This window comes from Camponotus floridanus, unplaced genomic scaffold, assembly GCF_003227725.1.
Source record: "Camponotus floridanus strain SB8 unplaced genomic scaffold, Cflo_v7.5 scaffold286, whole genome shotgun sequence".
Lineage (NCBI taxonomy): Eukaryota > Metazoa > Arthropoda > Insecta > Hymenoptera > Formicidae > Camponotus > Camponotus floridanus.
This window is the reverse complement of record NW_020229421.1, coordinates 22,288-46,300: the sequence shown is the minus strand read 5'-3', so window position 1 is coordinate 46,300 and position 24,013 is coordinate 22,288. Positions and strand designations below refer to the sequence as shown.

Below are 24,013 nucleotides of genomic sequence, written 5' to 3'. Positions count from 1 at the left end.
GAAAATATTCTCGTGGCTTTTTTGATGAATACAATTCGTGGCTTGAATAGGGGAAGTCACATTACTGGAAAATCCGTCCATAATCAGAGAATAGAAAGATTATGGGTAGATGTTTTTAAAGAAGTATGCGATTCTGTTTATTCTGAAATATATGCTCTGGAGAACGATAACCTTATGGATGTAAATAATCTTACACAGGTTTTGTGTACAGTATGTATATAAGAAAGTTATTAATAGACGATTGATATCATTCCAGTCTGCATGGAATGTTCACAATTTGAGAACAGAAAATAATCGTTCGCCGCGTCAACTGTGGCTCGAAGGAATATTGCAAAATTATAATACAAATTCGATCGCAGTTCAGGATGTTTTTGAAACCAATATGAATCTATACGAAAGACTTTCCAAGTCCTTGCGATTATTAAGAATAGATGTTTCTACTCCTGTAATAAATCGTGACAATATTGATTCCTTTTCATCGAATTTTACTGCATTTTTAGACCTAAATGAAATACAAAAAATGCATCTGGAAAATATCATAACTTTGGATAAATCAGATCGCGAAAAGTACATATTATGTGTTAATTTACTGATGAATTGATTTTTCTACCTTACCAACGCAAGTAAAACGTATATTTATAAGTTTCGTTAATCTATCAGTGACTACACATCCAATAAAATTCACATTCATAAAAACTTATATTCTATCATTTAAATTTTCAGCAGTTTTTCTTTATAAATAATTAGAGAGAACACTGAATTTGTTTGAATGGACACATTCTTCAAATTTTTATTATTCTCCATTTCGTACATCTTATTGTTTAATACAATTACATAAGAAAATATCTCTCTAATATTGTAATGTTGTAATTCAATATTGTTTGTAATAAAATAAACGAATGTCATAATAATTAATAATAACATTAGTAGCAGAAATCTAAAAAAACTTCATATATAATTTAAAATAACTTTTTCTTTTTTTATTGCACATTTATATGAGTATGTATTGTTTCTTTAAAATTGTTATAATAAAAATTAATTTATCAATTAACTTATCAAGATATATCACACTTGCCTTTTATTTACTGCTTTACCATCTAATTGCACATGGTTTAAAAATAAAACTAAAAATATAATCAGCTTATTAATTAATAACATAAAATATTCAGCTCATTCATTAATAACATAAAATATTCAGTTCATTGATTTACTAAAATAAATGTAGTTTTAAGTTTAAAAGAAATTTAAGCATCAATACAACGTATATTCTTTGGCTTCCTCGGTATGCAAACAAATGTTTAAATCATTTTTCAATTCATTATAATTTGCGTAAGTTTTTGGCAAAATTAATGTACTAGTACATGTCATGAATATAGGTCTTTGACTCAATCCAACAGAGTCATTAAATTTAATATTAATAACATTTGGCATTTGATACGAAGCTGTTATTAAAAATATGAATTTTAATCAATTGTCTTTATCAAGACAATTGATATACATAATCAAATAATGCAGCACTTCAGTTTCTTCATTTGTGAGATAAGGGTCAGTGACTAAACAATTGACGATTTTAGTCGGACTAGGTACTTGCATATCTAAGAAAATTGTAAAATCACAACGTTTCCAAAAATCGGGATGTTTTTCTGGTTGTATGCCTTGACAAAGTTTATCGATTAACTTCCGCGGCACGTCGATCAGCAATTCGGTAGCAATTATTTGTAATTGTTCTGAAAAAGTCTCAGAGTTGGGTTTTGCAAAAAATTTATTCGATTGGAAAAAATCCCCAATGACTTCCTGTTCTTTTTCTGTCAGAGATGAGAAATTTTTTTGACTCTTTTTAAGAATTTTTCTTAAATACGGATTTACATAATTCATTAATTCCTGCAATAGCATTGTAGAATTAATATTGGCATCAGAATTTCCGATCAACATTAAAGTGATCCTCGATAATTTTGCTGGAATATTCTCAGTTAAAATCAACATATGTTTAAGAATTCGTCCAATTATGATAAATTTGTCTTGTTCGTTTCGTTTGTTTAATGGCAAGTACGGAACAAGACAATCTTCTCCTTGAAAAAATGTGCCTGAGCATTTGTCAAAAAAGATGTTAAATAATTCTTTTGTGAGGCCACCACCATCAATTCCTATTTCTCCGATAAATTTCACGTTTAAATTTTTGCTCAAAAGTTGCTCATCTGTATAAAAGTTCATTAGTTCATTGAGACAATTGCTTCTAGAGATCTCGATAGTTTCAGTTTCTGCATCTTCAGATAATGATGGAAATAAAACAAAATTATTTGTGGGATCAAACTCTTCGGTGAGACCTAAAAGAAAATAAAATTCCATTTTTATCTTCGCGCTAATATACAAAAAGATTATAAAAAAAAATCATAGAAATAAAAATAACATATTTTTATGAATTTTTGAGAACTCTTTTCACTATAAGAAGAATATTTTACAGACAAATAATAACTGCATACTCAAATGAAAATCATCATCCTCATTTGAATCCTCTTCATTCATTTCTTGAAACCTCTGTTGTTCTGTTGTCCTTATCGAATAACGGCGTTTACGAAGAGTGACATTGAGCAATGTTGAAGGTGAATTTCGTTCTGGATTACTTATATTCCGTTCTAGATCACTCGTTCGATTTATGTTCGAAGTATGAGTTGGCGATGGAATGGAATCAGTGTACGACGATGGGCTATGAACGAAATCTTCATCTGTATGTGCAACAATTGGCAAATCGTTTGGAAAGTCTTTCAGTGGCAGTATCACTATAATGCTTTGCCCTATTTGAGCCTCCAAGTCAGTTCCATTGTCGAAATTGACGATGCGAGTGATTTTTTTATTTTGTTGCACTTTTGCTATCATAATTCCGCACATTCGCAACATGTGTTGAATGTGCGGAAGAAAAAGGAGAATTATATTATCTTTTTTTATTTCTTCACAAGAACTATCTCTTTGTATCTCCAGTACTGTATTCGCTTCACCTAGATATAGCAAGTTTTTAGGATCATAACACAATGCACTATTTTTTAATACTAAAGAAATTTATTTCTTCAAACAAAACACAATAAGCATTTTACTATAAATACCTAGTCCTCTTTGCTTTAAAAATTTCAGTTCTGGCTTTGATGGGAAAAAATCGATGTTCGACAGTTTCATTAAAATAACTTTTTTTTTTAAACTTTTCTTCCTTTTTCGACTTCTGCGAGGGGTGAATGTTAATTCCTGTCTTCTAAAATTTCTTCTTGTTGATTGAATCAGTGAAGAGAAATTTCTTTCTTCTGAAGTTATTTGATTCGATGCATTAGCTGCAATTTGGATTAGCCGATGAGCTATATTTTCGTCACTCGACATTTCTGATTTCTTCTTTTTTCTGAGTAAGAGTTGAATATATGTAGCTTGAGATTAAGATACAGCAGTAAAAACAATTATTTTATCTGATTACATGAAAGATTGAAAACCTTATTATTATTGAAAACCATATTATTATTGAAAATAATCATCGATGAATACGAGGAAATGTCATTAACTGAACATAGAACTTTAAGGTTATGTAAAAACGCGGCAAAAGACACATTATCATTGAGATTGCGTTCGTAGGACGAGGGCATATGTGTAAGGCCTTGTGTCCACGTGTAAGGCCTTGTGTCCACGATGCTAGAAATCGGTTCGAGTTCTTGGACCGAGAAATGTATATGTGACCAATGAAATTGCTGCCTTTCCGTAAAAACTGCATATTAATTGGCTACACATTTTTCGATCCGAGGACTCGGACCGATTTCTAGCATCGTGGACACAAGATTTAACGCCGCGATATCGAACGTAACGCCGCGCGTGCGTAGACGTGCAGGGTTGCCACCAATCACGAATATCCATTATGTACATAATTTTAATTCGTGAATTTTAATTCAGGAATTAAAATTATGTACATAATTGAAATTTGGGAATTTCCATTATGTACATAATTTTAATTTATGAATTTTAATTCAGGAATTAAAATTATGTACATAATGGAAATTCGGGAATTAAAATTATGTACATAATGGAAATTCAGGAATTTTAATTCAGGAATTAAAATTATGTACATAATGAAAATTCGAGAATTAAAATTATATACATAATTTTAAATCGTGAATTTTAATTTAGGAATTAAAATTATGTACATAATGGAAATTCGGGATTAAAATTATGTGCATAATACAAATTCTGGAATGAAAATTAGGTGTATAATTTTAATTCCTGAATTTTAATTCGGGAATTAAAATTATGTGCATAATACAAATTCTCTATAAATATTATGTCTTAACGTAATAAAAATTACTTTCCATTTAAAATTTACTATGAAATCTAGGATTAAAATGACAGTCACACATAATTTTAATTTTCAATTTTTATTCTGTTTTAACATAATTTTTATTTACCGAATTTCTATTAGGACATGACATAATTTTAAATCGTGATTTTCTGTTATGTCATAACGTAATTTTAATTCACTGAATTATTATGATAACTTACATAATTTATATTCCTACAATTATTATTTTGTTACGATATAAATAAAAATACATTAATATTATCTCAACATAATAAAAATGAATTAATATTATGTCTTGACATAAAAATAATTCCACGTATAGGCTGTATATTTTTTTATGGTCCATATTTTGAATCCTCTTTCATTGATGAAAGTGCCTCTAAAAGTGGCTTATAACCAATCAGAAGGCTTATAAAGTCACTTTTAGAGGCACTTTTATCGATAAAAAAGAATTTAAAATATGGACCTATGTATTTTGAATTAATTTTATGTTAAGACATAATTTTAATTTATTTTTATTATGTTATAACATAATAAAAATGATGCCGAAAAACTATCTACTTCAGTTTAAATCAATTATTGAATTTTTATTTTAGGTTAAGAACATCTTATTAATAAATAGCAAAACGGCGTGCCATAATATAGCACAGCATGAAACATAATATTTCAATACGAAAAACACCCTTATTATCGAAAAAAACCACTCTTCAGATAACTAAAAAAATTCTAGCTTCGCCAAAAATAATTTCTCCCAATTCTGCTGTCACACTCGGCGACTTTTAAGTGCCACGCACAAAATGAGATCGATGTCGGCCTGATATAACTTGCAAAAGACACCTTTACTATTGAGAAACCATCCTTTAATCATTAAAAAAATTCTAGCTGCCTCATTTTATGCGTGCCACTGGTAGTAAGGGTGTTTTCCGCAAAGTGTATCGATTTGCTATCGGTCTTAATATCATCAAAGTACTAAACACACATTATTTACTTAAAATTTTTGACATAAGTTATGAAAAAAGTTTATGAACAATTACGGCATACAACAGTGTCTTCATATGAATTGATATCGGTCTCATTTTGAGCGTGGCACTTGGAAATCTTCGTGTGTGACAGCAGAAATGGGAGAAATTATTTTTGACGAAGCTAGAATTTTTTTAGTTATCTAAGGGATGGTTTTTCAATAATAAGGATGTAGGGCGTATTGAAATGTTATGTTTTGTACTGTGCTATATTGTACTATTTTACATATATGTATATGATGTATTTTGTTATTTATATGTACTTTTTACAAATCGCTCCAGGAACATTCCAAACTTCTACCAGTTTATTATTATTTGATATTAATGTCCATTACTGTCGCTATTAAATTGCATTATCTGTGTCTACAGTAAAAGTGCTTGTAACTAACAAAAAATTCTTTAGATATTTGGAATTATTTTTATAAGTTATTAAATAAATAACGTAATGATATAATATACATATACATTCAGTAATTTGTTAAACAAATTTCTCTCTTAATCTTCATCTTTCACAAAAAAAATATGTATTCAAAATTTTGTAAGAATTTTTGCTTAAATCATTAATGTATCTAAATTTTTCTCGTACTTGATAGAATTGTATATCTTATGTTATACATACATATATATATATATATATATATATATATATATATATACACGATAAAAAACATTTTGTATTTCTGTTAAAATTTTCTTGTGTAAAAACTTTTGTATTAAATTTTTAACATACCTTTATGTTAATGTAACATTATCATTGCGTTATTTTGACATTTTTGCGTTGAGTTAATATTCACCGTTTCTAAGAGTTAAAACAACACAATTAATATGTAAATGCACGAATGTTTGGTGAAATATGTTATATGTTAAAATGAACAGATAAGTTGTGTTATTTTTCTCTCTATAACTGTTTTTATATGTTAAATCGACATATTTCTTCTGTTATTTATCATCAAAATGTAAGAATAATTTTTTAAAATTAAATTTAACATTATAAATATGTTAATTTAACATAAACTGTATTTCCAGGTAAAGTTTAAGTATTACACTTTTGTGTTAATTTTTAATCACATATTACTTGTTTTATTTGTTTACATTCTTGCCTTCTGTTAAATTAACATTAAAATTAGAGTGGATAAATTGGGACATGTGAAATATGTTAAATTTAACACAAAACTTTTTACTGTGTATATATATTGCGACGTTTATTTCAATTAGATTCAAAATGAATCGCGACACTCCTCGAAATGTTGGATGGGATAGTGCGCGGGGGAGCGAAAACGCCGTCAAAAACAATAACGAAATTATTATACTCGCGTTCTGAGGAACAGAGATGAAGGGCGTTCTCGCGCGAGCCGCGGCGGAGCGGAGACCGTATCGATATATCGAAAAGCTGGGCGCCAGATGCGGTCTTTCACGCATCAGTTTTCGCGAAAAGCCGAAAGACGTTAAAAACGGTAGCCTGCTTCGCCACGGGCCGACTAGCTCGCCTAACGATAGAGGGGAGAGGTCGTTAGAGAAAGTTAATTGATTATGCGAGTCTTCACGGAACCAACAGACGACAGACAAAACGACAATCGACAATTAAGCGAGACGAACACTTAAATAAATTACGCGAATTGAACAAAGAAAGATAACAAGTTTATTACTAGAAAAATAAAGTAACAATACGAGTAATCAATAATAGATTAATAATAAGAAATGGATCAACTTTGAACATTAAATCAGCAATCAATAAGAAGCGATAATTCATCCGAGAATAATTCCTTACCGAGACATTAGTTCGCTATTAATTCCACTAGAAACGAGAACGAATCATACAAATCAAGTTGAAACGACGGTTCACAATAAATTCGAACGACATACGAAAGCGAAAAATACAATACCATTCATCCTGACACGAAAGATGCGACGGTATTCTTAGCACATATCTGCTCGCAATCGACAACGAAAACGAGAGCGCTAAGACAATCCGGTTGTTTACCCGAGCCTGTTTTTATGGCCGGAATTCGCTGAACTGAGCGAGACTTTACGGAATACAAAAGATTTTCGGCACGAAAATACTCGCGGATAATACTCAAACGAGATTTCGTAATTTCAGCAGCCCGATCGACCACTTATCGCTACAGACTTTTCCCCGCAATTTCCTAGTTCGCGAAACAAAATGACAACTTAATAGCTCGACAGTCCAAAGAACCAGAGATCGAAAATAATTAATACTTTTGCGAAGACGGATCTTGTATGCGACAGGCGAACGACATTTTCGATATTCGATGGCCGACGGCGGCCGGAGATTTTCTCTGCCGGCGTTTTGCCTCTTTCATCCGCGCAAGCAGCTCAGATTTCACCCTCGATCGTACTTTGGCGATTATTTCGCACCACGATAAATTCGACAGATACAAATTATTCTTTATTACGCTCTATCCGACGGCGTAATAAGCGCGACGAAGACGCAGATATTCTCTTAGCCTTTACTACGCTCTATTCGGCGGCGTAATAAGCGCGACAAGGACGCAAATACTTTCACGCTCACTCTACAATAAAATACCATAAACGCTCATACGCACTCTTAACAATCGACGACGACATACACGAAATCCGACACAAGAATCGCCCTGAGATAATCTACGGGAATATTCACGCGGCAACGACACGACACGACGACACGGGCGGCGTACGCTTTTCGCGATCCTTCTCGTATGCGGTTGATATTCGGCGGTCGATGGCTACGCGTAATGAATACCTCGAAACCCGGAGAGAGACGAACGTTGCCTTATCAATCTAATGCCGACGTTACGATGGTCCTTCCTCGGTCGCTTGCCTCCGGTCGCCCGAAAATACGCAAAATATCACCGTCTCGGCACTGAGCCTGAGCGGTCGCGAAACACGAAAAATGGCGACGGCGGCAGAACGGTCGGTCCGCGGACTAAATCGCGTACGTGGCTCACAAAGGAAAGATGGACAATCTCACCTCTTCCTGCTGGGGATGGTCCTCGGCTTCGTCCTCTGCTCGGTCTCTATAGCGGCGACAAAGATCTCACACACGAAAACAACAATTAATTAGAGCGACTATTGAGCTCGAGCTCCCGCACCAGAATGATCCGGGGATCTCGCGACCCGGGGTCGATAGCGGCGTCAATGACCGCTTAGTGGGGTGCGCAGCCCCGCGGCCAATCAGGATACGGCACGCAAGAGGTCCTGACGCCTCGCGAGATTCGCGGCGCTTTTAGCGCTTCGCGCGCAATTGATTTGATTCGAATTATTAATTGCTATCGCGGGCCCCGGTACAAGGGCCCGTTGGAGACTCCGCTCTCGTTTGTCCTCCTCGGAGGGTAGCGTTGATCGGACTTCCGTCCTCCTTCCTGGGACGCGGGCGAATTTCCCCGGTATCGTCCTTGGCTAAGTATTTTCCAAGCGCTACTTTATCCTCCGTTCGCTGTCGACGAGCGTCTTGACGCAATCTTCCTGGATGTTCTTCCGGTCCTCCGGATCTTCTCCGGCGAGGTGCTCGTTGTCGTTTATGACAAACAAACAAAAATTCGATACAATTAATAAAAAGCTTTACAAACTAATGATAGCGCTCGTCTCTCCGGGGATTTTTGATAACGCTCTCTCGAGGTTGATTCTGGCGCGGCCGCTCGGCCCGCTCCCCGTAAAATCTCGGGGCGGATGGACGCTCTAAAAGACGGCAACGTCACAATATACATATATGTATTGTACTTCTTTTTCATCTTATATGTCACATTATGTAATATTTATATTGATGAATTCTAATATACTTTTTATATTATTTTGTATTAAATAATTACTAATAAAAATGTTTTTTTCATATATTCTTTATAAGAATTTAAAATTATTTTTTGAACTCACAATAAGGTATCAGAAACGAAATTTTAAAATTTATTTGTATCAAGATAAAAAATGCATTATTTGTAGATAGTCTATTTTAAAAGGTGCAATTACTTGAAAATTAGTTTGTTGCAAAAAAACTTAATAACATGTGCAATTTTATATAATTATTTGACTGTTTTATAAATACAGAACTGAATATTGGTACGTCATTGTATAGCATAATTTAACGTGCAACTTTTCATTGCAGTTTAACTTGAAATTTGCTTTACAAATTTCTCGAAGAAAATTAAAAGTGAGTATCAAATATATAAATTATATAGGTTGAATTCTAAATGGTTTTAACTTCAATACGCATTTTTTAAAAATAAAAACAAAATAAATAAAATAATCATTTATTTTCAATAAACTAATTCTAATATAAATAATTCTCTTTAAAAAGAGTATAGAAAATAAAGATATTCCGAAACTCTCTATCACAATATCTATCAAATCAATAAACTATCCGTCCAAAAAAGATAGGGATGTATGAGAGAAAAGGTCGGACGTGTCGATATTATTTGATCAACGAGCGACAGAATCCATCCTTGGCAATGGCATCGACACATATTCTGTGAAGAAAGCATTCACACATTTTTTAGCCCAACGAATAATTGCTAGAAAACAATATTCGCGGACTAGAAAAATATGTGAAGCGCAAGTGGCTGGATCGAACCCAAGTCTTTCGCTTTCCGGGCAACTGCTCTAGACCACTGAAGTATCCAGACCACGCACCTAATGCTGTTTTTCAACACAGTGATATGCGACTCCAGAGCGATGTTGGTATCTTGCTCGATGCAATGCCGATTGTCGATGGAGGATCCTTGAAAAGGTCGCTCGTTGACCATATAATTGACATATAAAATAGCTGACAAATAAATATTATTCTCTTGACGAAGTCTCTCACGGACACATCAATTTCTCTCTAATTTAAATCTTTTAAAAAATAACGTTTTGTTAATGTGATTTGTGCAATTTATAAGATCATCGTTTATGCCGGTTTCCTGATTTATGGCTTCGTATGTACTTGATAAGGACCACAACCATATGGTCGAAACGTCGTAATAATAAACTAAATTTCTGGCTAGTTTGGTCGACTACATTTTTTCAATAATCCTTTGATTGTTCGACTAGCGATATTAAGATATTTATTAATAAATATTATTTTACGCTACATACAAAAGAATTTATATATAGTAAAAAAATATCGCAAATTAATCGATTTAAGCAACATTAAATATACGAACAATATGTTATCTTTCTTTTATTCTACCAATTTGAGTTTTCTTCATTATCGAGGCACCTCTTAAGAGCATTCTATTATCATTAATATGTTCAAGAATAAACATGAATTTGATAACATTTAATTTTAATATTATAGATTTAATAATATAATTCATATTTTTTTAATTTTTGTATTTTATTATCTTTTATTTCTTCGTTATTATTAATTTTTGATTTATAACATTCGCAGATGAAACTTATATTTGCTTTCATGATAATAATAGCTATCGGAATGATATCGACTGTTACAAGTGAGGGCTGTGACGATTCAGGAGATAATGTTAAAGATTCTTCAATATTCAATTCGCCATTGTTATCGATCCGCAAAATAATATGTTATTTAAAATATAATGTTATTTCATCAGTATAATATATAATGTTATTTCATCAGTATAATATGTTGAACATAATAAAATAAGTGAACTTTAGTAAATAAATGTTAAACAGCATGTCATATAAATTCTTTTGGTCAGTTGAATAAAGCTGATTGTCAACAAAAGAAAATAATGTGTTATAATTCTATAGGTATTATATCTATAGGTATTATATCACTCCATATACAAACCATTCGCTTGAAAAAATTTTATATTTTTTTTTTAAAAGGGCTTAGAGAATTATTTTTCTAAATTTTCAGAGTTTTCCTATCTAATCTTCCTTTATTTTTTCTTTGTTTTATCTTAAAAACTGAAAATTTTATTGTATTTCTAATGATTTCATAACCGAATGATGTTAAATTAAAAAAAGAAAGAAAGAAAGAAAGATGGAAGATTGTGCCAAATAATCTGTTTAGCTTTTGGAATTTTTTAAAATTTTGTATGATATTTTATTAGATACATATTAGATACATATTAAATCATATATTTACTCGCAGATGTATGAATGGTAAAACTTTAGAAAAAAACATCAGGAAATCACATCGAATCGTCTTGATCTTGATATATGTTATCATCACTATCCTGAATAACATTTAAAAGATTTTAGCCGTCGCTCATTGTTTATGTTAAAAAATTTTAAATGGCAATAGAGATCAGATGGTAAATCATTTTACAGATCTTTTAATTTTCTGTACGATTCTTTCGTTTTTTTTTATTTAAGTAAATATTTTTCGAAAAATCGCGCACTTGGAAGTTTTAAGTGGTTCAAGTTTTATGTTTATTTTAATGAGTGGTCAAAGAGTCGTCAAAAAAGAAGGATAGGACAGCCAATCTCTGTCGCCTTCTATTCAACGCTTAGAAAGAAAGAGAAATGACGTCTTCCCACTCTATCCTTTTCAATTTTCTGATCACATTTAATACACCGTTTAGTCAAACTTGCAATTACGGATAGCGCAGTCTATGCTCTATGTCGGTGGAAAAAACAAAATTTAAAGAATATTTAAAAAAATTTTGAAGAGAAAGTAAAAAAGAAAGGGAAAAAATTACAACTTGTCGAACATTAATAGGCTCATTTTAATAATAATATATAAAAAGACAGTGCACGTAAAGATGCTGTTTTTGCATTCATGTTTATTATTTTATTAAATTTTAATGCTATATTTATTTAAAATATTATTTTACGTTATACACAAGGTCCGTAATAATATTATAAAAATTTGCATTGAGCTGCAGCATGGAATTAATGCAAGCTCTAGCAAAGATTGCTAAAGAAAAAGATTTACATATATAGGTACATTACACTTGCGTAATATTCATCACACATTAGTATTAATTTAACATGTTTTTCATTTTCTGTAGAGTCTCATTTTTGAGATTAAAGACAAAAGGAAAAGGAAAGGGAATAAAAAAAATATTCGGAAAAACCACATGCACAGCTGTTTTTGAATCGGTTAGTCAAAAAAGTCCTTCTTATCAACAAAGAAAACTTAATTTTATTTTGTCAAACTATTAAAAAGGTATTAGGAAAACATTATATTTATTATTTTTATATATAATAGAAATGTATTACCGACTAAATATATGTATATAAAACATATTTAATGTTCTTCTTTACAAACTATATTGTCTATATTGACTATATTTTCGCGCTTTTGATTTAAGACGAGCGTTCTCGTCGCTACCTGAATCCTTGCATAATTATTCCTCGCGTACCCACATCCTCACGCGCAAATGCGACCGATAATAACCACGGAATCATTCCGACCAATATCTTATCGTAATAAAAAAATAATAAAAAAATATAATTTGTTGTAAATAAAAAAATATAATTTGTTGTAATTTCACCGTGCGCCGTAAAAACCATCAGCAAATCGAATAACTGACACTTTCAATATCCGTGTATCGATTAAAGCCGCGACACCAGTTGATCGCCGGAGCCACGCGCCACAAAAACTGTGTCAAAACAGCGACAAAAACTCGGCCAAACGTCTTGCGGCCGAAACTCGCGCGGCTCGGAATCACCTAAGAATTATGTAAAGATGATTTAAATACACAAAGAATCATTACCTGCGTATACGCTATAGACTCGCGTACACACATACACACCCACATGCTCTCACACACACACACACACACACACACACACACACACACACACACACACACACACACACACACACACAATTGTATTCAATACACATAATAAACACTCATATAACTAAGACATTGTGTAATTTTTCTTTTTCACTCTCTATTCTGTACGAACCCCGATTTCCAACGAGCTGTCTATTTATAATTACAGTCAAATTCACCGCGGAAAACGAGACATTACAATTTTATATTTTAAAAATAATGTTGATCATAATTTTATGTAATACTGAAATATATGAACTACTCATGTAAATTGATAAACATATAAATGTATAAGTATATAAACATATAAGTATATAAAAGTTAATTGATAAATATATAAGTATATAAGCATATATGCATAAGGATATAAAAGTTAATGTGAGAGATTCAGACTGTAAAATTTTAGACTTACATTGTAAAGGCAGTGATTATAATAATGCATATTTCATGCAAATTTTGTTCTTAGATTCTTCGTAAATTAAATAATTATTAAAAACGATGTAATAGAGATTTAGATGCGATTTTAATAAATATTCAGATTGCATCTAAAATATTTCGATTATGTTGTTTTGATATTTATATTATAATTTTAATTTATTTTTACGTTGTTTAAACTTAGATATTCGATAGTTACGTTTAATATTACTTGTATTTTATTTAATTATGTATTATTTGTAGTTTAACATATTTAACATAAGTTTTTTTATATATGAAAGTAAGAAAAAAAAAGTTTATAACGTGTGTCATTAGAACGTTTCAACTATACCATTTTATCGATAAATATTGGCTCCATTATATGTTAGTCATGTTATGCATTATTATGATAAAAAAGCATTATTTGCAGATAGTCTATTTTAAAAGTTGCAATTAGTTGAAAATTAGTTTGTTGCAAAAGAATTTAATAACATATCCAATTTTATATAATTATTTGACTGTTTTATAAATATAGAACTGAATATTGGTAACAAAATTTAATGTACAATTTTTCATTACAATTTCCATTGAAATTTGCATTACAAATTCTGTTCTGAAAGAAGGATTAAAAGCAAGCAAACAAATTCATTATGTGCGTTATAAATTGTATATTAGGTGATTTTAATTTAAAACTTAACTCTTTAAAAAGAATATAGAAAATAAGAACAAAGATACTCCAAATCAAAAACTGTTTCTATCGCAATATCTATCTAATCAATAATAAACTATCTATGAAAATATCTTATTCTTTATATGTATATCTCTATACACACACATACACACATACATATATATATAAATATAAATATAAATATAAATATATATATATATATATATATATATATATATACTTATATGTATATTCTTTAATGTATATTTTTGTCAATATTAGTGACATAAAAACAATTGAAGATTTATTTCGGTGCACAATTGAATTAGACTGATTATGTTAAATAGATAAATTAATCACGAAAAAAATGGATCAAATTTTTAGAATTATATTTAAAATAATTTTTAAGAAAGAAAAACAAGAAAGAAAAAGAAAAATTAAAATTTTTAATGAAATTATGAATTATTATTTTCTTAAATATTTAAATTCAAAAATATGTATTATTAATTATTATTATATGAGTTATTAAAGTTTTAAAATTTACACACATATCCAAAATATTTGCGAGCTATTTACATCTCATTATTGTAAATAAATTGAATAATATTCCTCAAATTCTTATGTTTCAAGATCTTTCAAATCAAAACATTTTTTCGTTAATATTTTGTTATTATTAATGTTATTCTTATATTAAAAAGGAAATAATAATCTATTTTATAATCGTGTATTTATAAAAATAAATAAAAATGAATTGTAAAAGTGAAATCTTTTAAAATTATGTTATTTATCTATCGAAATTATTCGAGCTCTTGTTTTTAGGATAAATAAAGTATTTAAAACTCTTTAAAAGACTTTATTTCATCTTTAATTATTCAAAATTTAAAATATTTAATAGACTTCTAGTTTTAGTAAAAATATATAACAAAGCAGTGTACTTGATGTTCTTTTATTAATACTTCATTATTTTATTAAATTTTAATACTATATCTATTCAAATTATTATTTTACACTATAAAAGAACTTATATATAGTAAAAAATATCGCAAATTAATCGATTTAAGCAACATTAAATATACGAACAATATGTTATCTGTCTTATGTTCTACAAATATCTTATATTCTACAAATTTACGTCTTATTCATTATCGAGCCTAAGAACATTCTATTATCATAAATATGTCCAAGAATAAACATTAATTTAATAACACTTAAATTTAATATTATAGATTTAACCCTCCGAGGTCACACTGGGTCAATGTGACCCGAACCTCAACTTTGCTCGTAAATATCTTGCGAGCAATTTGAAAATTGGCGGACATGAGGCCCTCTAGCTGTAGTTCATTTTTTCGTAAAATTCATTTTTTTTAAAACAATTTTTTGTGAATTTTTTCAATATGTTAATAATTCCTAAGGCACTTGTTTTTTTATAGCAATTGATTTAACAATGTCACAAGTGAATTTTAGAATTTTTTCAAGACGATCGATGGATAAATGGTCAAATAGCGAACGATCAAAGTTCGTCTCGGGTCACATTGACCTAGAGTGACCACCTTGTTTGAAAAAGTAGGTGTGACCTCGGAAGGTTAATAATATAATTGATATTTTTTAATTATAGTATAATTAATAATAATTAATTAATAATAATATAATTGATATTTTTTAATTTTTGTATTATTATCTTGTATTTCTTCATTATTTTTTATTAATTTTTTATTTATAAAATTTGCAGATGAAACTTGCATTTGCTTTCATGATAATGATGGCTATCCCAATGATATCGACTGTATCAAGTCAGTCCAACAGCCCTTCAGAAGAACAGGTTCGTTTCGGTGTATGCAATGTATTAGGCATAGTAATACCTATTTTGGTGGAAGAATTGAAATCGATTGGTATTTGCTAACTTCCTCCAAAGTTTTCGTCTAAATATGTTAGACATAATAAAAAAAGTAAACTTCAATAAATAAATGTTAAACAGCATGTCATATAAATTTCTTTTCTTCAGTTAAATAAAATTGTCGACAAAAAAAATAATGTATTGTAATTCTGTAGATATTACATGATCACTCCACACGCAAACCTTTCGCTTGAAAAAATTCTATTTTTTTGCAAAAGTGCTCAGAAAATTTTCTTCCTAGATTTTCAGAACTTTCCTATAAATCATCTTCTTCTATTTTTTCTTTGTTTTATCTTAAAAATTTCAAATTTTTTTGTATTTCTAATGATTTCATAATCGAATATATGTGTGAATATATGTGTCAATTAAAAAAAGCAAGAATGGAAGAAAGATGGGAGACTGTGCCAAATAATCCGTTTAGCTTTTTAGAAATTTTAAAATTTTCTATGATATCTCATTAGATACTAAATCGAATATTTATTCGCTGATATATTAGTATGTAGCGTGCGAATAAATTAATTTCTTAATTATTATAAAGAGAAATTATTTCTCAATATCACGTTCATTAATCTTCTTTTCTTTTTATTGAAAATTCTCTTAAAATTTGTCAAAATTTAATGAATATAAGTATATATTTCCTGCTGAAAGAATACAAGTTCATCAGGAGGAAACAAATCAGAAGGAGACAAATCAGGAGGAAATGGCGGTAATTCGATAGTTCAAAAGTTCGATCTTAGCATATATTATAAAAAGTTTAAGCGCTTGACTTCACTGTCACGCCTAAGAAATTTTATTTGGAAAACTTCTTCAAAAGTTTTCGTCTATAAATATGTTAAATATAATAAAATAAGTGAACTTCAGTAAATAAATGTTAAACAGCATGTCATATAAATTTTTTTGGTTAGTTAAATAAAATTGATTGTCAATAAAAGAAAAAAATGTGTTGTAATTCTGTAGATTATATGATCACTCCACATATAAATCTTTCACTTGAAACAATTCTATTTTTTTTTTTTTTTTTACAAAAGTGTTTAGAAGTGGAAAGTGGTTAGAGAATTTTCTTCCAAGATTTTTTGAGCTTTCCTATAATCTTCTTTTATTTCATTTTTTTTTGTTTTATTTCAAAAACTGCAAATTTTATTGTATGTTTTTGATGTAATGATTTCATAATTGGATGATATCAAATTAAAAAAAAAGAAAGAAAGAAAGATGGGGGACAAATAATCTGTTTAACATATGGAATTTTAAAATTTTCTATTTATTATATTTGATTAGATACACTAAATCGCATATTTATTCGCAGATATATGGAGCTATAGTGTGTGAATAAATTAATTTTAATAAATTAATAAAGAAAAGTTATTTTCCAATATCACGTCCATTAATCTTCTTCTCTTTCTATTAAAATTTGTTGGAATTTGATGAATATAAGTACATAATATCTCCATATCATATAATTTTTTACGATTGTAGAATCGCAAATTATCTGTCATCTTCGAGCAAATTTCAAATTTTATTTGATGCTAAAAATTAAAATAACTGGCTTAATATATAGTTTTCGTAATAATTATATATATATATATATATATATATATATATATACGTATATATATATATATATATATATATATATATATATATTAAAAACGTTTCGAGAAAAACGGTTTTAAAATTATAATTAAGAAAACGTATTTTTCACGTTTCTATAAACAGAATAACAACTGATTTTTAATTATTATCAAATTATATATACATATAAACATACACACATACATATATATACATATATATATATATATATATATATATATATATATATGTATATATATGTATGTGTGTATGTTTATATGTATATATAATTTGATATTAATTAAAAATCAGTTGTTATTCTGTTTATAGAAACGTGAAAAATACGTTTTCTTAATTATAATTTTAAAAACGTTTTTCTCGAAACGTTTTTAATTAATACTTTACGATTAAAAAACATTAGATACGTTTAAGAAACGTATATAAAATGAACGTGTGCTATCTGCTAAAGGTAAAGTTCAAATATTACATATTAGAAATAATATAATTATCGTCTATAAATATGTCCTTTTATGTAATAATATGTACTATAATTTAATTATGTGTATATTGAATGTGTTTTAGTGCTTTCGATTCAAGACAAAGTCGGTAACTTGATGCAAAGCAAAGAATTTGAGACTCTCATCATAAATTTGAACACAAAAAACAGCTTGTTAGATAAGTTTAGAGAAAATGATTTATAAATTATTTATAAAATACACTTGAGAAAAAAACTCCAAAGATTTATATGTTCCAGCAATAATCATAATACAATATCAGTTTATATAAAAGGCAGAAAAATTAAATAGGAAAAATTTGATTTTATAATATGTTACTGTTACAATTATAAAATATCATTCAGCAATAAAAATAAGCTATTGAATGAATTATAAAATGCCCCTTTTTTATAAACAAATTTACAAATAATATTCTTTAATAATATTTTAAACATTAAAAATAAATGATTCATTAATTCTACGCTTTTCTTTTAATCATTTTATTCATTTTATTAATATTAATTTTAAATATTAATTTTATTATTAGGAATACAAATAAGTCTCCGCCGTTTTTTATCAAAAATTTAGCATTTATTGTGAAAGAACGGTACCTTATGTTTTATTCAAAGTATTGTCCATCGCTAGCCACTACTTTTTCCCATCTTTCTGGCATACGGATACCGCGTCGGAAAAACTCTTCATCTTTTGAGGCTATCCACGAATCGACCCAATTTTTGATATCTTCATATGATGTGAAGTGCTGCTCAGACAGGCCATGTGCCATCGATCGGAACAAGTGATAATCCGAAGGGGCAATGTCTGGTATGGCGGGTGGGGTAGTACTTCCCAATTGAGTGTTTCCAAGTAGGTTTTGACCGGCGCCGCAACATATGGACGAACATTATCATGCAGGAGAATAATTTTGTCGTGTCTGGAGTAGTAGTGGGCGCGTTTTTCCTTGAGTGCTCGGCTCAATCTCATCAATTGTGTTCGGTAGAGAGCCCCAGTAATGATTTCGTTCGGTTTGAGCAACTCATAATACACAACACCAAGCTGATCCCACCAAATACACAACATGAGTCTTTTTTCATGAATATTCGGATTGGCTGTCGATGTTGAAGCATGGCCACATGATCCCCATGATTTCCTCTTTTTTGGGTTATCGTAGTGAATCCATTTTTCATCACCAGTGACTATACGATGCAAAAAACCCTTTCGTTTATGCCTGGCAAGCAGCATTTCACATGTGCAAAATCGGCGTTCAACGTTTTTCGGCTTCAGTTCATATGGAACCCAATTTCCTTGCGTTTGAATCATTCCAAACGATTTTAAACGATGTGAAATTGCTTGTTGAGTCACTCCTAATGTAAGTGCAAGTTCTTCTTGCGTTTGGCACGAATCTTCCTCCAATAATGCTTCCAATTCTGCGTCTTCGTACACTTTCGGCCTTCCGCTACGTTCTTTGTCTTCGACGTCAAACTCACCGTTCTTATGAAACGACAACTTCTCTCACTTAAAGCAGCCTCACCATATGCTTCTACAAGCAATTGATGCGCCTCAGCTGCAGATTTCTTCAAATTAAAGAAGTAAATCAAAAGTTCCCGTAAATGACACTTATTCGGCTCAAAACTCGACATTTTCGCACGAAAAAAATTATGTGATGCTAATACAAAATCGCTAATATTTCAAGGTTATGGTGTTGCCAGATGTCCAACTTTACGATATGACGTTTTACATCTGACAATTTCAACCATAACTTACTGGTGAGGCCATCTTTTGTCAAACGGCGGAGACTTATTTGTACTCCTAAGTATCGCAATAGTTATCTTAATATATTTGTACTAATAAGTATCGCAATAGTTATCTTAATTAATAGTATAATATATTAAATATCTCTTACGATTAAAATTGCATGCTTATTTATTATGTTAACAATCGAGTTTGTTCATTTATCTTTAAAATCTATGTAATATTCTTTGAAAGATGTCCTCACTGTTAACAAAATAAAGAAAAAATACGCGCTATTTTTTGAAACACCGGACATGACGTTTGCATAAAAAGCCATATGGACAATCGATCACAATCTTCTTCCGTGATTCACGTGTTAGAAAGAGGTTGAAAAAAATAACGTAAGTATATATGTTTGAGAAATTTTTCGTCCTTTCACGTTTTATAACAAAATAATCCTCGCATATTTTTCGGCCAATCATATGAGATGTTTAGAAAATGAGTATTCTTACACATAAGAAATTCTATCAAAATGCCTTGTCAAATTCATTAACACGTGTTGATGAATCGCGTGTTCACACTTTATAATTAAAAATAAAGAATAATGTAACTATCAAAAAATGTCAATTGTATTTTCAAGTTCTATTTCATTAGAATATAATTTCTGTTTTGTTTATATTGTTAGTAACGATTATAAAATCAGATTTTATAATCTCTAACAAATTGGGTTATAATCAAATACTTGAGATTATAATTGATTATTACATATTCTTGATTTTGATCATGAAGCGTGACTCTCCAACATGTGGAGTTTGATAAGACCTTTTGAAACATGACAGAATTTCTTATAAAAATATAGTAGATAAATATAGTAGATAAATATAGTAGATAAGGCTATATCTGGCACAATTATCAATAATACTTTCAAAGAATTCCAATGTTTCAGGATAAATATTATATATGATTTGAAAAAGCATTTTTTTAATAATATATTACTCAATCACAGAATGGCGGACGCTGCTCCAGCCACACGTGGAGGTTTTGGCAGGAAACCACAAAAATAGGTGGTTCATTTAAGAAATTAAAGGTGTCCTTGTCCTGATCTTAACGATGCCATCCAAGGTCAAACCAATGACACCATCTTATGTTCCCCTCAAAACCATACAATTTTTGTCGAAAACGTTTTTCTCTAAAATGCTTAGTTTTTGAAAGAAAAGGGGTGTACGGTTTCTAATGACATATTGATTTGTAGTTATCCGTTATTTTTGCAATAAGAATAGCAAAGAAGTTTGAAGAATCTGAATATCTATACATAGCTTACTGATTTCGCATCATGACGTTCAGTTGCGTCCACTAATAACATGTAATTGTACCTGTTGTCATATGATACACTGTCTATGAGTATTCATAGAATTTTTTTGATTTTTTGATCATCGCTACCTTATTTATTATTATCATTTATTTTATCCTTAAAAAAGTAGTGTCAATTGGCATACAAGTTTCGGATATTGTGTTTTGAAAATTTGCTATTTTTGTCGTTTTCTATCATAGGAATTGTTACTGATTTTCATTTCTGTAATTTCAAATGTTATTTTCACGATGGCCCGATTAACAGAACGAGAGCGAATATCGCTGTTGATGATGCGTGGTTGGGGTGAGAATGAAAGAACTCACGATGAAGTTAGTTTTGTTTAATGAAACTTTTCGAATCGGACAACCGGACATAGTAAGATCTACCGTTGCTAAGACAATTCAACGATTTAATGAAACAGGTTTCGTAAAGGATAAGCCAAAAGTAGGAAATAAAAAGTAGGAATTATCACAATTGTTTCGTAACTGGGAATGTTTTTAAGGGAATGGGGCTCATATGTAGTGTTTTGTAAACGTTTCGACATCAGCTACAAGAATCTGTAACAAAAACTGACGAGTTCCATTTGAAATTTTTTACGTTATTTGTATGCAGCTCGTAAGGGTCATTTCAAGGTCATGCCGTCTATGCCACATAATACATCTTTTCATACCATAAAAATGATGTCTAAGACATTTTGTCGAAAAATGAATAGTTTCGGAAATAATTGTTTGCTTCCATACTTTTTCCCCACCCTGTAAAGTAAGCAAAGAGGACCGTCGAATTTTAATGAAATATGACGGGGGTGGTGGCTTTGCTCATTTATTTAAAGATGTTTAACATATAGTACAAAAAAGAGTGATATCCCTAAAAAAATTACCCTCTTAAAAAAAAGGTAAAAAAAGGTGCTAAATCCGCGTAAAAAACAGTATATGTATTTGCAAAATAATGTATTATTAACTGTAAAAAACTACTGTATTGTATATCAAAAATAATGATATCAAAAAAAATGATATCAAAAAATATGACACTACAAAAATAATGATATCAAAAAAATTGCGCTAAGTGAAAATAAAAATACTTTAAAAATACTTATAAAAATACTTTAACCAAAAAAAGTTATACAAAATAGTTGTTTTAATTTTCTACATTATTTCCTAGAAAAATAATGAATCCAAAAATTACGCTAATTGAAAATAAAAACTTAAAATATTTTAGTTAAAAAAATTGTACAAAATAATTGTTTTAATTTCCTACAAATAATATTAAAAAGTTGCGCCAACTGAATAAAAATTTTTACTATAAAATAGACATATTTCTTTTTTATTTTCAATATTAAAAGAAACATGATATTAAATGAATTGTAGTATATCTATTATAAAAAATCGAATTGAAAATATGAACAATCATATACATTGCAATAATCATAAGCATATATCCTGAAAAGTTTAATTAAAAAAAAAAGAAAACGATAATACAAAATACAAAATTAAAAATTATTAAAAAAATTAAAAATTAGAAATTAATAAATAAAAAATAAAAATTTATATAAAAATTAAAAATTAATACATATAAAAAAATTTTAGTTAAAAAACTTAGCGCTGCTACGCTGAACAATGTGCTAATGAAATTAGCCCCGACTCCGGCTATCCGACGGCGATTCACGCGGAATTCGCCCGTGACAAAATATTATACAGATCTTCAATTCTCCTGTAGGAATAGTTTGATCTTAGCTCTGTTTCAGGTATATGATTATATTGAAGACTATAAGAAGAATAAAAAAGACGTAGATAAAAGAGGAAAAAAATGAGTGCCAAAAAAAAATTATATTGTGAAGTATCCGATTGCAATTTACAAGAAAATGTGGAGAAAACACATTTTTTTAAATTTCCAAAGGAGTATGATAGGTATGATATCACTTTAATTATTTTTTATTTATTATTTATTATATATTATTTACTAATTATTTATTTATTATTTATTAATTATATTTTATATAAACTATTTTTCTTCATATAGTATATTTTTTTATATTTTCCTTCATATAGTATATTTTTTATATTTCTATAATTATAATATACATATTTATTTATATTATACTCTATATTTATTTTCTTATATTTATTTCTATATATACAGATAGTTGCAATGGACGCGAGCATGCGGAAGATCAGATTTGGGACCAAAAGGTCCAGAATATGCGAGTCAAAACTGTCGTTTGTGCCATTTACATTTTGAAGAAAAATGGTACAATGTGAACAAAATTAGAGCTCGCCTCCACTTAGCTATACCCACAAAATTTTCTGGGTCGATTTTTGACAAAAAGTAAGTTAACATTTTTAAAAATTAGATTATTCATGTTTGCTTGAAATAATTTGTTTTTTATAATAAGAATATACAACATTTAATATGTAAATAATAAAATATAATTATTTTGCAGCAATGCAGCTATTTCAAATATGGAGGAAGAAAATGCATAAGTATAATTACATTCACTATAAAAAAATATATGCAGAAAATAATGTAAAAAATAATAATTAAAATCTTTTTTACAGAGATGCAATTCAAGTTCCTTCTGAAACAACATAACATGAAAAAGTACAAATTCTGGGCAAAACAGGACAACAGAAGGAAACACAAAAAATGGAAGCAGATATGAAAATAGAATTATATAATATTTTAATATTTATTTAGATAGGAGCCTCTTTTACTTTTATTAAATTACGCAGGCAATAAAATGCGTTTTAACAATAATTTAAACGGCACTCCATCATTTTTTCACTCGATTAAATATTTACTCGGTTACAAAAGTGTAAAATGGTTAAAAAGTTGGGATAAATACAATAGAGCCATTATTAGAATTAATTTACAGGTCAA

At 29.3% G+C, this 24,013-nt stretch overlaps 2 long non-coding RNA genes across 2 annotated transcripts; both read left to right on the top strand.

Moving 5' to 3' along the window:
* The first annotated feature begins 9,414 nt into the window (after positions 1 to 9,414).
* LOC109609879 lies at positions 9,415 to 16,130 on the top strand. Its single transcript, XR_002192477.2, has 3 exons — positions 9,415 to 9,484; positions 12,246 to 12,336; positions 15,833 to 16,130. It is a non-coding gene; the product is annotated as an uncharacterized LOC109609879 (long non-coding RNA).
* Positions 16,131 to 22,717: 6,587 nt separating this feature from the next.
* On the top strand, positions 22,718 to 23,801 carry LOC112638318. The gene is made up of 4 exons (XR_003122948.1): positions 22,718 to 23,043; positions 23,276 to 23,461; positions 23,577 to 23,616; positions 23,692 to 23,801. It is a non-coding gene; the product is annotated as an uncharacterized LOC112638318 (long non-coding RNA).
* Positions 23,802 to 24,013: the final 212 nt, after the last annotated feature.